This window comes from Oryctolagus cuniculus, chromosome 19 (assembly GCF_051225735.1).
Source record: "Oryctolagus cuniculus isolate XC-2025 breed Fujian yellow rabbit chromosome 19, ASM5122573v1, whole genome shotgun sequence".
NCBI lineage: Eukaryota > Metazoa > Chordata > Mammalia > Lagomorpha > Leporidae > Oryctolagus > Oryctolagus cuniculus.
Window position 1 is genome coordinate 406763 of NC_142885.1, and position 14699 is coordinate 421461.

Consider the following 14699-nt stretch of genomic DNA (forward strand, 5'->3'; position numbering starts at 1 on the left):
CAGGGATCAAAACCATTTCATGATACAACATACTGGCAACATGTCAGTGGCCAAAAAGTATATTTTCATTTAGGTTCTATTCACATGTTTTGAATTGATTTTAGTTAATAGCCACTTGCAATTGAGGGGAGAAGCTGGGTACTTGCTGGCTGGATGTCAAAGCTCAAAGCTTTCAGGTTTCTCTAGGGTGCGCTCTGCAGGTTCTTTCTGCCCGCTGGATCCAAAAAGGCCTATATGTACATTTATATGTATTTTTAAATGCTGGACTCACTTGTTAACAGTTTAGATGAAAGCACAGCTCCCATGCCAGTGTGTCAGCGACCTGACACTGCCAACCCCCTTCCAGCTTGAGGCCGAGGTCGCCATCTGCTGGAGCATCTGAGATATGCACTTGTAGATCAATATTATTTTAAAAAATAAAGCAGCATAGTTCCCTTAATTTAGAAAAATTTACTATATATAGCTTGCATTCAGAACCACACAGAGACTTAATAAAAAACATAAATCTTTTGGGATAAATGCATTTTCTATCCTGAAAAAAATCAGACTTACACATCACCTCCAGTTAAGCACCAACCAAAAATAAGGTTTATATTAATTAAATCCTGAAAAACAGTTTTTTTTAGAGGGGGAGAATCTGACTCACAGAAGAAAAAATAACTTGCAGGCATTCCATGGGGCTCACAGACACTGCAAGTGCCTAACCAGTGGCTCATTCTCATACTGAGTGGGAAGTGTTTCACTTGTGGCTAATACAGCTCTATGCAACCACTCCCAGACATAGGATTTTCACTGAGGAGACTTGGGGGGAGTGTCCTGTCCTCTGTGAAGACACTTTCCAACAGCTGGGGGTGAGAGCTGGTGCCCAGGCTGCCTTCCCTGGTCTTTGGAGACTCTGGGAGTGGACTTGAGGGCAGGGGCTCCCTCTGTTTCTCCACAGGTGCAGCAAGCTTCTTCTCCTCCTTCCTACAGCTGCGGGGGTTTGACTTTTGCTCTTTTGGGGGTTGCAGTGGGGAAGAAGGTGGCTCTTTACTCGTTCTCTGCCAAATCTCCACATAACTGGGCTTTCGCAATTCTGTGGCAGCTCCATGCACCTGCACTGATTTACACGCAGTTGTAGTAAGCACAGGGGGAGTCTGTCCACACTGTGGGTTTCCTTCTGCTTTTCTACCACCTTGGGATCCTCAGGTAAATGGGCTGGTGGGGGGGATCATTCATATGTTGCTGATACAGCACAAGAAGCCAGCAGTGAGGGCTCTCTGGGACCACTACAGGAATAGTGTTCCTATTGCATCTGCATGGAGGCTCCTTTCCTTTGATAATCCTATTACCGAGCTAGATGGCCTGTTTTCAAACAAGTCCTGTCATCAAATTGCCTGCAGCTCCAGGTAATGAGGGGAAGTTGGACAGCCCCAGTTCAAAGTTGTGATGGAGGCTTTGGTCATGTTGGAGACTGAGTTTGGCTGCTTGTAAACTTCTCCTCCCTTTTCTTCCTATAGCCAAAGGAATTTTTCCTGCTTCTGGGAGGATACTGTCTGAGTGAAGTCAGAGGAGAGGCTGCAGGCTTGAAGGTTGGAGACCTGAACCCATGTATAAATCCAGTATTTGGAAATAGAGTTACCAAGGGTGGATCGAAATAGCTACGCATTGTTGACAATGTCTGGGGGCAGTCAGGCTGTGCAGAGGAAACTGTTGTTGGGGGCTGTATACTGGAGGTAAATAAATGATGTGTAACACTGCTGTGTATAAAGGTTCGTCGAGCCCTAAATCCATTCTTTGGCAAAAATGGGTTTATAGCTATTGCCTTTCTTTTAGCTGCACCTTAATTGGTTTTCCTTGAAAAGTTTTGACTTTTCACAGGTATTTGTAAGCCTGTTGTGCATCAGCTTCTGCTTCAAATGTAATAAATCAATTATCATTATGGGCAAATTCACAGTTAATAAATTTCAGTAAATTATTTCCTTTGAATAGTGCTTCTACTTCTTCCCCAGGGGTAGATTCAGATATTTATCACAATATTACTATGCAACGATTTTGATTTGGCCTTACTTTTTCTCCCTTCTCACCCACCAGGACTAAAGGTAAAGATCTTAGCACTTCAACAATCGAATCCACACTAGTACTGAGTTTCTTGATATAGTCAAGGGTAGCTACCATTGTAATTAGAGCATACTGCTCACTGTCCATCTGTGATGTAAGATACATGGCACTAGCAAGAGTCTCCCTAGATAAACAGAATTCCAATTTTTTTAAGTACTTCTTGAGAGTCTTCCTGGCTTTCTGGTTGAGATTCATTTCCTCCTGTTTCACTATTTTCAGGTAGAGATTCGTATTCTGCATGATCCAGAGCCAAAGCGTTCATGTCTGATTTGACTCAGGTAAATCTGGTAATGCTGCATTCTCACGACTTTTGTCACCATCACCATTGACATCCAATCCCTGCGGGCTGCAGTCTGCACCATGGCCAGCTGTCTCCTCCCATGTAGCACTCAAACCGACAGCTGCACTACTTGCTTCCAAATGTAATGTAAGTCCCCCACACTTTCGCATTAGGGTTTAGCTATGAAACCTTAGTTGTTGGTGCCTGACTCAAAGCTGGGATGGAATTTGAGAAGTGGTTTGAGATACAGGACCATTCATCAGATGAGAGCTGTCCTTGCCCTCTTGGCCTCGCTGTGCCTGCAGTTCAGCCACAACTTTAGCGTCCTCATCAGAAGTCATGGGTTCCACTCGGAGAAGTTTAATGTAAACTTCAGGATGTTGCCCGCGCCACCTGCCCCGCCTGACCGGCCTCCGGCGGGCTCCTTGCCACAGCCCAGGTGCCTGGTGACCCCGCAACATGCAGGGAGAGCCGAGGAGGGAGACTAGGAAGAGGCAGCGCTGCGGGGCCAGGCTGGATGTAGGGAGGAAGGGCCGGCATGGGCCGGTGCAGCGGCAAAAGTGGCTTCTTCCTCTTTGGGACCGAAAATGTCTCAACCTCGAGACTCCGGATCCCCAACATTCCTTCCCTTCACATGAGAACACACCTAAATAAATCCTTAAAAGGTTGAGTGTGAATCAATCTGGCAGAAATTCACTAAGTACCAAGTTGATAGCACCCATCATAGAGTGGATGGGAGACTGAGCAGAGCCCAGCATCGAACCATAGTGCTTCTGATGAGAATACAGGGCCCACATTTTCTCAGAAAGGAACACTGGAGGGGCCCAGCTTGAGGTGGGTCAGAGGCAAAAGTGCTAAAAGTATAATAACTGGGCATTCTCAATGAATGGGACTCACTCATGGTATTTCTGTAAGTTTGAAATAATTTCAAAATTAACTACTCTTAAAATGACCAAATTATAAGATGACAATATCCATATCATGTTAGTAAAGCAGGGACAGCATCAAATGCTATAAAGGCTAAACCTTACCCAATTCCTATTAGGCCGAAGTTGTAAAACTTGTCCCCTTCTAAGCATCTACATGTGTGGAGACTGCACAAAAAATAGAATACTATTCACAATACATTTTTTGTGAATATATTTGTGAGAATTTGTAAACGCTTGATCTTTCTATTTTAAAGGTTTTGAAAACCCTGTTGCTCTTTTAAAATAATTATTTTATTTTTGTACTTGAAAAGTAGAGATGGGGTGTATCTCAAATCTGTTGGTTCATTCCCCAACTTTATGCCACAACTGGGGCAGGACCAAGCCCAAACCAGCAACCTGAAACACAATCTGGGTCTCTACAAGGGTGGCACGGACTCAACTCCTTTAACCCTCATCACTGTCTCTCAGAATGCACACCAACATGAAGCTGGAGTCAGAAGCAGAGCTGGGACTTTGCCCAGGCTCTCTGACATGGGATGCAAGCATCCCAAGCAGTGGTCACACCACTATGTCAAATGGCCACTCCTTCATTTTTAATTTAGTTTTTTTTTTTTTTTTGACAGGCAGAGTGGACAGTGAGAGAGAGAGACAGAGAGAGAAAGGTCTTCCTTTGCCGTTGGTTCACCCTCCAATGGCCGCCGCTGCAGCCGGCGCACCGCGCTGATCCGATGGCAGGAGCCAGGATCCAGGTGCTTTTCCTGGTCTCCCATGGGGTGCAGGGCCCAAGCACCTGGGCCATCCTCCACTGCACTCCCTGGCCATAGCAGAGAGCTGGCCTGGAAGAGGGGCAACCGGGACAGAATCCGGCGCCCCGACCGGGACTAGAACCCGGTGTGCCGGCGCCGCAAGGTGGAGGATTAGCCTATTGAGCCACGGCGCCGGCTTAATTTAGTTTTTATTTGGGAATCAGAGAGACTGAGAAAGACAAGCAGCAGAAATCACTCATCTGTTGGCTTACTACACAATGCCCACCACAATCAGGACTGAATTAGATGAAAGACAGGAGCCAGGAGCTTCATCCAGGTCTTCCATATGGTTGACAGAAATGCTTGGGCCATTATCCACTGCTATCTCAGACAAACTAGCAAGAATCTAGATTGGAAGAGGAGTTGCCAGGACTCAAAGCTGCACTCCATATGAGATGCCAATGTCAGAAGAGCAGCTTGACCTATTGAATCACATGCTAGTCCCTGCATCAATTCAAACCAGTGCACTCACCCTACCCTGTATATATTCAAAGAATGCAAAGCTGGACATCCCCTCCCTTTCCTTATTATAAAAGCCTCAGTCCTGCTCCACCTCAGAAGAACCGTGGTTCACCTTAAACTGAATCTGTCTCCCAATTTGCAATCCTATTCTGCATCTGAAAAACATCTCTCTGATTTTATTTTAATCTCATTTATGACCTTTTGCTTTATATAATCCAGGACTCTCTGGTCTTATCTCCTTGCCTACTGGCAGATTTGGGAAAATGTTTTATATTATGTATTTTCACTACCTCAGGTGAATACATGAGGGTTAAAATGTTAGATAAGTGAATGCTACATTTTTTTTTCCTAAAAAGTCTTTGTTGAATTAGAATCCATATGTCTTAGTACTCATGAAGCAGATGTTCTTCAGAATCACATCCTCTACAGCTTTCCCTCAGATGTCTCAAGCAGGGCCTGAACTTCATTGGCACATCCATAATCATATCCTTGAATGTGACTCCTAAAATATGGGCATCCTTGCTCAGCCAAGGCCATCTGTACCAACGTCTAGGAGAGAAGATCATAACTGTACCAAGGGGGTGGCTCTATGGACAGAAAATTTAAACCATGATTGGGATTACCTTCAAGTATTTCTCTGTGCTGGCCTTCCACATGTCTTTCCCACACAATTACTGGGATAGGTACACAATCTGAACAGTCAGTGATTTCAATATATGGGAGTGTCACAGCTATGCTGTGAAATAACCTGTAGATGTCTGAGTAAAGTGGGAAATTATACATGATTATAAATTTTTGAACTTAAGAATACAAAACTATTTCCTTATCAGTTTCAAATGCATCTCCTAACTCATTATGTGGCAGCTAAACATGAATTGATTCTGACATATCAACTATGACCATGAGTGAACTATTCTCTTATATGAATCTTCGGTTACTCCACAAAATGACTGAACATTGGAAGAGCTAAAGTATATGGTGTTGCTTATGTAGCAAATAATAAATGGGATTTATGTCTGTTTGTGTTAAGGTGGAGAGGATGATGAAACAGTGACCAGCACTATTCAGATTGAACAGTCGAAACACAAAACCTGGGGTTCAGCAGGTGCAGCTCTTTCACCTCTATCTCCGTCGTGTTCACTGTCACAAATAAGAAGCAGTTCCGGACAGGCTCGGATTCCTGAATTGCTGCAATATGATGGTCTTAGCCTGATTTCTTTTGTGGTGAGGACTCACTTCTCTCTTCTCTAGGGTTTCCAATCATCAGTTATCATTTTCCTTCTATCTGTTACTATTATTATTTACTTATTTGAGAGGCAGAGTTTTAGACAGAGAGAAGAGTGGGGGGCTCTTCCATAATCTGGTCCATTGTGCAAATGGCCACAATGGCCAGAGCTGAGCCAATCCCAAGCCAGGAGCCAGGATCTCTTCTGGGTTTCCCATGTGAGTGCAGGGGCCCATGCATCTGAGCCATCTTCCACTGCTTTTACAGGCCATTATCATGGAGCTGGTAGAAGTGGAGCAACCAGGAGACCAACCAGTGCCCATCTGAGTACCACAGGAGGAGGATTAGCTTCCTATACCATAGTGCCTGTCCCATCTCCTTGTCTCTTAATCCAGTCTATCTGCTAAATGGGAAACAGAATATTTCCAATTTAATGTCATCTCAACAGTCATTAGAAAAATTGTCATTTAGCATTATTTTTTATTGTTACATGCATTTTAAATCTACAGCTAGGGGGCCAGCATTGTAGCATAGTGGGTAAAGAAACTGCCTGTGACACCATCATCCCTTATGGGTGGTGGTTCAAGACCTAGCTGCTCCAGTTCCAATTCATCTCCCTGCTAATATGCCCAGAAATACAATGGAGGATGGTCCACGTGCTTGGGCCCCTGTACCCATGTGAGGGATCTGAAAGAAACTCCTGACTCCTGGTTCCAGCCAGAGCATTGTGGCCATTTGAGGCATGAAACAGTGGAAAGAAGATCTCTTGCTCTTTCTCTCTCTCTCTTTCTCTCTCTTTTTTTCCTCTGTGTAACTCTTTCAAATAAATAAATAATTATTTTAAAAAATCTTAAATCCACAGCTAAAAGCAAATAAAATTATTCTTCATATATTATATGTATTTTAAAAATATGGATAAGAGAAGCAGGCAGGTCTAGTAGTTAGATGCCTGAATCCTACATTACACTGCATAAGTTTGATATCTTCATCCAGAACCATATTCCAGTTTCCTGTTACTGCAGACCCTGTAAAGCAATGGTGATGGTTCAACTAACTGGGTTCCTGTCACCCACTTGGGAAACCTATATAGAGTTCTTGACACCACCTTTAGTATTGGCACAATCTTGACCAATGTAGATATTTGGGGAGTGAACCAGTGACAGGGAGCTTTAAGCCTAATAGTCGATTTTATTCTGCAGCCAATCTTTTACAACTACTTTGACACACAGAAATCTTTTCAAAACCAGACCATCCCTGAAATCTTTAGTTTGCATGCTCACACGCTGATGCTTAGATGTTCCAATATCTAATTTGGTCACAGTAGTCTGGATAACCAAGGTTACATGTTGGGGTGTGCAAATGAAAGGAAAAACAGGACATGGGGTCTCTTCCTCCAGAAAGTGTGCACAGACTAACCAGGTGTGGTTTCTTTACTGATAAGGATTACAACAGCCTATTGTAGAGCACATGCATGTGTTCATAGAACTAAGGATTCTCTGAAACACGTTTAGCAAGATATAGTAGATAAACATTGTGAGAGTCCTGAATCCACACTGGCCTGAGGCATCTCCCCCACTCTTTCTTGGCATCAGAAAGCAAAAGCACAGAGGTGCTGTGCTTATGGAGAGCCTCATCTTTCCCACAAATCAGGCCTGAGAGACTTTCTGTGCCTCACTGTTCCCACAACTGCCCCTAGTTATAAATCAGGCAGACATACTGTACCTCCTGGTATCAGGTATCTTCTCCAGCTGCTCCAGCCCACATCCCACATCCATTTGTTTGGCTGCTCCAATCCATCTCCCACCTATCTCCCACCTCCCTTGGTACAAGTTCCCTATGAAACCCCAGCCCTACACCTGAGCCCAGAGCGCTTCTCCCTCTGAGGATACTCCTGGCAGTTCTTCGCCCTAATAAAACTTTTTCTTTGCTCAGCATGGTCTTGGTTGTAGTTCCCAGTCATGGTTGCAAACCCTAACAAACATGTCTGAAAAAGCAGTTGCATGTTCTTGTGAAGCCTACATTCTCACAAGGGCTCAATGCTCTTCTTGTTAGTAGGTCATACGCTATCCTTAATCAGTACCTGAGGTCACACTCTGTGTACTAGAAAGAAAATGTCTTCACTAAGAGTGCTCTGGCAGAAATCTTATTCTCCACAGTCACACTTTATCATCTTTACAAACCTGCCTGGAAACAACCAGGTTGACCAGATCTGAGTCCACTGTGTGTGTGAATGAACGTGACTTTTTGCTTCATATCTAATGCTGTTCCTCTATTTTGGATTGCATATATGTTTGTGGGCTTATGCTTTGATTCATAGTAATTCCTCATGTTATGGAATTGATTTGCACTGAACACAAACTGCAAATAAAATAAATGAAATGTTGAAAGAGAAAAAAGGAATTTATCCAAATGTTCCTATACATCCAATAAATTTTTTAAGTTTAAATTGGTGAACACAAATGAATAACTCCATCTTGCTCTTCTATCCAACCCTCTCATTTCTCCCTCACTCAATGTTGCTCAACCTCTCCCAGTCCCTCTAACACTGATTGTGCTCCCTGCAGGAGTGTCTGCCTCCCCACTGCACTATGAGCTTCTGCCTTCACTCAGCTCTATCTCCTGTGTGCACCACTCACTTAAATTCACTTCGATCACTCCAATGGTTAATGAGGGAATTATTTCTTTAGCAATTCCATGACATAGAAGAGAAAAATCACAGTCTTTCATGTTTTTTCTCTGTAGGAAAATTCTTCATGGAGAAAGAAATGCTAATGTAAATGTTGGAAAGATATTATTGATCATCCTCTGGCCTGATACACTTGGACAAAGGTCCTACAAAAATAAAACTAGAACTATATTTATTGGATGCATTTCCAAGTCTCAGGCCAAGATGAGAGGCTGCCCATTTTCTTACAAAGGAGGATCCAATCACAGACTGAACTGCATTTGCATCATCATAAACTCAGCAGAGACTGGTGTATCTTCCTGTATTCTCACCCAAAGAGAGTGTGATAACTAAGGAGAGCAAACTGGAGAGAGAAAGGAGACATCATTGCAGTCTTCCCAACATTCCTAGATAGCACCAGTCATGAATCTCCACTCTTTTGGGAATAGCCTGCCACCAGCCCTACTCACAAGCACCCAAAGAGTCACATATGACCAACACAGGGAGGAGCCCTTTTCTTATCCAGGGTCATGTAGAAGAGGGCTTGAGTACTGTATCTCACAAGGGCAGGTGTCATTCTAAGGTAAGTGACATATACATGTGTCTACACACACACGCCAGATCTCTAGGATTTTTTTAATCTAAAAATTCCATTTCCACTGAATAGCATACCCTTCCTACCATTTATAACCACTCTTCTACTTTCTGTTTCTAGTATTCTATTTTACTTATTTTAAAGGTTTATATTATTTATTTGAAAGGCAGAGTTCCAGAGAGTGGTAGAGCCAGAGACAGAGGTCTTCCATCCACTGGTTCACTCCCCAAAACACCAAGATAACCAGAGCTGAGCCAATCTGAAGCCAGGAGCCAGGAGTTTCTTCCAGGCTTCCCACTCGGATGCAGGGGCCCAAGGTCTTGGGCCATCTTCTCCTGCTTTCCCAGGCCATATCAGAGTTCTGGATCAGAAGTGGAGCAGCCAGGACTAGAACCAGCACCCATATGGGATGCTGGCACTGTAGGCAGGAGCTTAAACCCACTGCCCCACAGTGCCAGTCCCTCTGACTACCTTATTTATTTCATATGATTAGAATATTGCAGTATTTTTCCTTTGGGGACTGATACTTGTGGCTAATTTCATTTAGTAAAATATATTCAAGGTTCATCCATGTCACAGGATTTCCTTTTCTTCTGTGCCTGCATAACTTTTCACTGTGAGTACAGGCCACACTAGAAATCTTGGCTACAGTGAATTATGCTGTGGTGAATAATATTTATATGTTGCTTATATTGAACTTTCAATACTTTTAGATGTATACTCAGAAGTGAGAGTATTAGATCACATAAAATTCTATTTTTAATGTAATTAAGAGACACTGTTTTCTGTGGTGGTTGTGCCATTTTATGTTACCACAAACAACACACATGTGGCTGAAAATCTTTGTATCTTCACCAACACAATTGGGTATTTCTTTTTTTTTTAAAAGAACAGGAGCAGGAGATCTTATTGGCCATTTTCAGGCCATGGTTATGAAGATCTCTTTGCACGTGCACTCAAAGTGATTCAGCATTGGGCTTCATTGTCAATGTGGTGCAATTGCTCCTCACCCAGGGAGAAGTATATGACTCTGCTAAGTACATTTTCAACTTCGTGCAATGGTTCTTTTTTTAAAAGAAAAGATTTATTTATTTATTTGAAAGTCAGAGTTAGACAGAGAAAGGAGAAGCAGAGAGGGAGAGAGAGGTCTTCCATCCAATGGTTCACTCCCCAGTTGGCCCCAATGGCTGGAGCTGCACCGATCCAAAGCCATGAGCCAGGAGCTTCTTCCAGGTCTCCCATGTGGGTGCAGGGGCCCAAGGACTTTGGCCATCTTCTATTGCTTTCCCAGGCCATAGCAGAGAGCTGGATGGGAAGTGGAGCAGCCAGGACTTGAGCCAGCATCCATATGGGATGCCAGCACTTCAGGCCAGGGTGTTAACCCACTGTGCCACAGCACTGGCCCCTGTGCAATGGTTCTAACGGTAGGTCTGGTGGTATCATAACCCCATCTGGCTATCAATACTGTTTCTGTTCCAGGTAACTTTCTGTTAGTAAGGCCAAACACAGATTTCTGTCTGAACATTTCTCTAGCTTAGGATTCACATAAAAGATGAGCACCATCACATCATTCTTCTTCCCATTCTGTCTGCCATGACCTAGAGTGTAGACCTATCAGGCTGACCCATATTTTAACTCTTCCAATAAATCGTTCCTATATGGGACAGAACACCCTACATGAGGCTCCCAAAAAACAGACACAAAAGGGGAAGTAGTGTTGCAATGCCCAAGTGGGATCAGAGTGGTGACCTTGCCTAGAGTTTCCTTCTTTGGGACAACCCATGTCACCATGGGGTCCTTCCTGCCCAAATGTCCGAGGTATCAATAGTGAGAGCTGAGCCAATATCTGCAGGATTTCTTGAGTTTGGGCACCTGGAAAGTCAGGACAGAGCAGAACAGATGGCTTTCTCCAGTGGGTCTTCAGCAAAGAAAGCTTGACACAATGAGTTCCAGGTTCTATTGTTGACTTTCATCAAGAAATTGATTTCATTTCTTGGGATCCACTTTCATAGGATTCCTCAGCAGAAAAGACCTCTCCAAAGTCTCATCCTCCTTCTGGCTCATGCCGTGTCCATATCACATAGCTGAATCCAAAAACCCCAGGGAGTGCTGGGTACAATCAGGACCCAGCTTTGCACAGACAGAACTGAGTTCCAACATGGTTCCCTCTAAATGCTCAGTTATGTGACCCTGAGAAATCACTGTACCTCCTAAAGACTCTGTAGCCTGGGCAATGGCAAGTAGAATGGCAGTTACTAGGAGTTAGGGATAGTGGAATTATAGGAAATTTTCATTCATTGGGTAGAGTTTCAGTCTCATAAGGAAAAACAGTTCTAAATATTGGTCACACCGCAATGTGCTTATCCTCCACATTGCTCAACAAACACAGCAATGTGCTTATACTCAACACTACTCAACATACACTTAGAAATGCTTAAATGATAAAATTAATCAGCTGTATTTTGTTTTGTCAGTACCACACTAACGGTACATTTAAAAAGTGATCAAATAGGGGCTGGAGCTATGGCACAGCTCCAGCCTGTGATGCCTACATGCTATATGGATGCCGGTTTGAGTCTTGGGTGCTCCACTTTCCATCCAACTCTTCACTAATGTGCCTGGGAAAGCAGTGGGAAATGTCTCAAGTACTTGGCCCTGGCACACACATGGGGCACCTGGAAGAATCCCCTGCCTCTTGGCTTCAGATTGGCACAACTCAGGCCATTGTGGCCATTTTGAGAGTGAAGCAGTGGATGGAAGATTTCTCTGTCTCTACCTCTCTAACTTTGTGTTTGAAATAAACAAAACAAATCTTTAAAACAAAAAAGAACTCTTGATGTAAACAAGGCAAATACCCCAGTTGCCCCTCTTCCAGGCCAGCTCTCTGCTGTGGCCTGGGAGTGCAGTGGAGGATGGCCCAAGTGCTTGGGCCCTGCACCCCATGGGAGACCAGGAGAAGTACCTGGCTCCTGCCATTGGATCAGCGTGGTGCACCGGCCGCAGCGCGCCGGCCGCGGCGGCCATTGGAGGGTGAACCAATGGCAAAGGAAGACCTTTCTCTCTGTCTCTCTCTCTCACTGTCCACTCTGCCTGTCAAAAAAAAAAAAGGCAAATACACATCTCATAAAAGTTAACATGTTATGCTTTCTCAGAAGCGCCATTAATACTTGCTAATTTTGTAAAATCTCCTATATTTTCCCATTTCCACAATAACATTTCTGATTCCATTTTGATGAGCTGCTATGTTGATTTTTTTAAATAGGAATCAGCAGATGCCATCTTCTCTCACTAAGGACACTAATGACAGAGTGCAGAAGCCATGTTCAATGTGAGCGAGGCCTGGATCCCCTCCCTCCTGGCTGTGTTTGAGGGAAACATAATTTGGTCACCCCTGGCATCTTACACTAGGTGGAAGCAGGTGTGCCTTGTTATGAACATAGGACCATTTGTTCACAGCCAGGGCTAAATCCTGGGGCCTGTGCATTCCCTCATAAGATGTGCATGCCTGAGCCCCAACTCCTCATGCACCAACAATGCCACAGCAGGAAGAACAAGCATGACCCTTGCCCCTGCAGCAGGAGCTAGTTCTATCCTCACTTACCACTTGCACTGACAGGTGGGATGGATCACTCCCTGAAGTCCTGGGATGATGCTCTCGGTAGAAGACATGGATTTGTGCCAGGGAAAAGCATCAGAGCTTGAGGATCATACAAGCCCAACCCCATTTCTGCATAACAAAATATTTCTTCTGTTGTGTTTCCTTGGAGTAGAAGTTTTTATTTTTTTCTTTTTATTCATCATTTTCTACATCTTGAAAATTTATTGAGTCTTCTTCAGGGTTCTATGTATATTTTGAATTCCTCATTTTGTTCCCATATTATTCTTGATATTAAGTTGTTCACCTGTGTACTTTCCTAGGTTGAACAACATGTATACTCAACCACAGAGCACTACAATATGTAAAGCAAATGTTGACAGCTCTGAAGGGGTAAAAAGCAATGGAACAAACAGAAGAGGCTAATACTCCACTTTCAAAATAAAAGAGAATATCTAGGTGGGAAATCAATAGAGAGTGGTAGATTTGAACACTGTAAATCAACTTTTCCTAACAGTTACACAGAGAGCATTCTACCCGACAGCAGCAGAACATGTGTTCTTCTCAACAGCTGTCAAAAATTCTCCAGGTGGGATCATCTAATTCAGAAAAAAATATGTCAACAATTTTTAGAAAATTGAAGTCATACCACTGTTTTTCATAACCCCAATAGAATAAAAATAGGAATCTATTTGAGAAAAACTGGAAAAGTCACACATACGTGGATCTCAATCCACACTGTCAGCCATTGGCTTGAAGAAGAAATGAAAAAGGAAATAAAAAATATTTCAGTGAGTACATTCTGAGTTTTTTTTAAAGATTTATTTATTTATTTGAAAGGCAGAGTTACACAGAGAAAGAAGGAGAGGCAGAGAGTCAGGTCTTCCATCTGTTGGTCATTCCCCAGATGGCCACAATGGCCGGAGCTGAGCCAATCCTGAGCCAGGAGCCAGGAGCTTCTTCCAGATTTCCCACATGGGTGCAGGGGTCCAAGAACTTGTGCCAACTTCTGCTGCTTTCTCAGGCCACAGAAGAGAGCTAGATCAGAAGTGGAGCAGCCGGGACTTGAACCGGTACCCATATGGAAAGCTAGCAGTATAGTTGGTGGCTTTACCCACTGCACCACAGCGCCAGCCCCTATTTTGAGTTTTGAGCTGGGACCCATATCAACAATCACAATCCTCAAGTCCAGGCTTGGGTACAAAGAGAAACCAGGTGGTCATGGAAGGTCACCAGTAGAAAAGCTCTTTGAACACTGAGAACCATGGGGATCTTTAAACAGAGCAGACAGAAGTCTTCTTACTGCCCACAACAAATTTAGGAGACCAGGATGCTGATGCTTATGACCGAGTTCAAAGGCAGACTGCAAAGTCATATATATTTTATATAAAATATAAACATTCCATAGTCTGCTGAGCTTTATTTTATAAATGGATTGATTATACATGAGCTCCCCCATAACACTTAGTAAATAGCTCAGTTTGCTCATTCAGCATATGTTCTTTACATGTCAGGCACTAGACACTATTCTAAGTATATGGGATGGAGCAGCAAAAAGACACAATCAGGAAGGCTGCTTTTTAATAGGTCACAGACTAGATACGAGCAAATGAATGAAAATTCACACTGATGCCATAATAAGTGCTATAAAAACATAAGTGTGCGATATAAAAAAGCTGCTTTGAGTACTCTGACCAAATCAATCCATTTCCTCCTAAAGTGTAGTATCCCCAAATGCTTGATCATGATATGAGATTTTATTTTGCTGAAAGGCAGAGTAACAGGGAAGGAGATTCACATACATGAAGGAGGAGTGCAGAGAGAGAGAGAGAGAGAGAGAGACTTCCATTCACTGGTTCCCTCCCCTAAATGGCTGCAACAGTTGGGCCTGGGCCAGACTGAAGCTAGCAGTCAGGAACCCCATCTGAGTATTTCATGTGGGTGGCAAGGAGTCAAGTAATCGAGCCATTATCTGCTAATTCCTAGGCACAGGTTAGGAGATTGGATCAGAAAGAACACAGCTAGGATTCAAGTTGGCACTC

General features: G+C 43.5%; 1 pseudogene; it reads right to left on the reverse strand.

The window, feature by feature from the left end:
* Positions 1–789: 789 nt before the first annotated feature.
* On the reverse strand, positions 790–2721 carry LOC138848415 (la-related protein 4B pseudogene; annotated as a pseudogene).
* Between the last annotated feature and the right edge of the window lie 11978 nt (positions 2722–14699).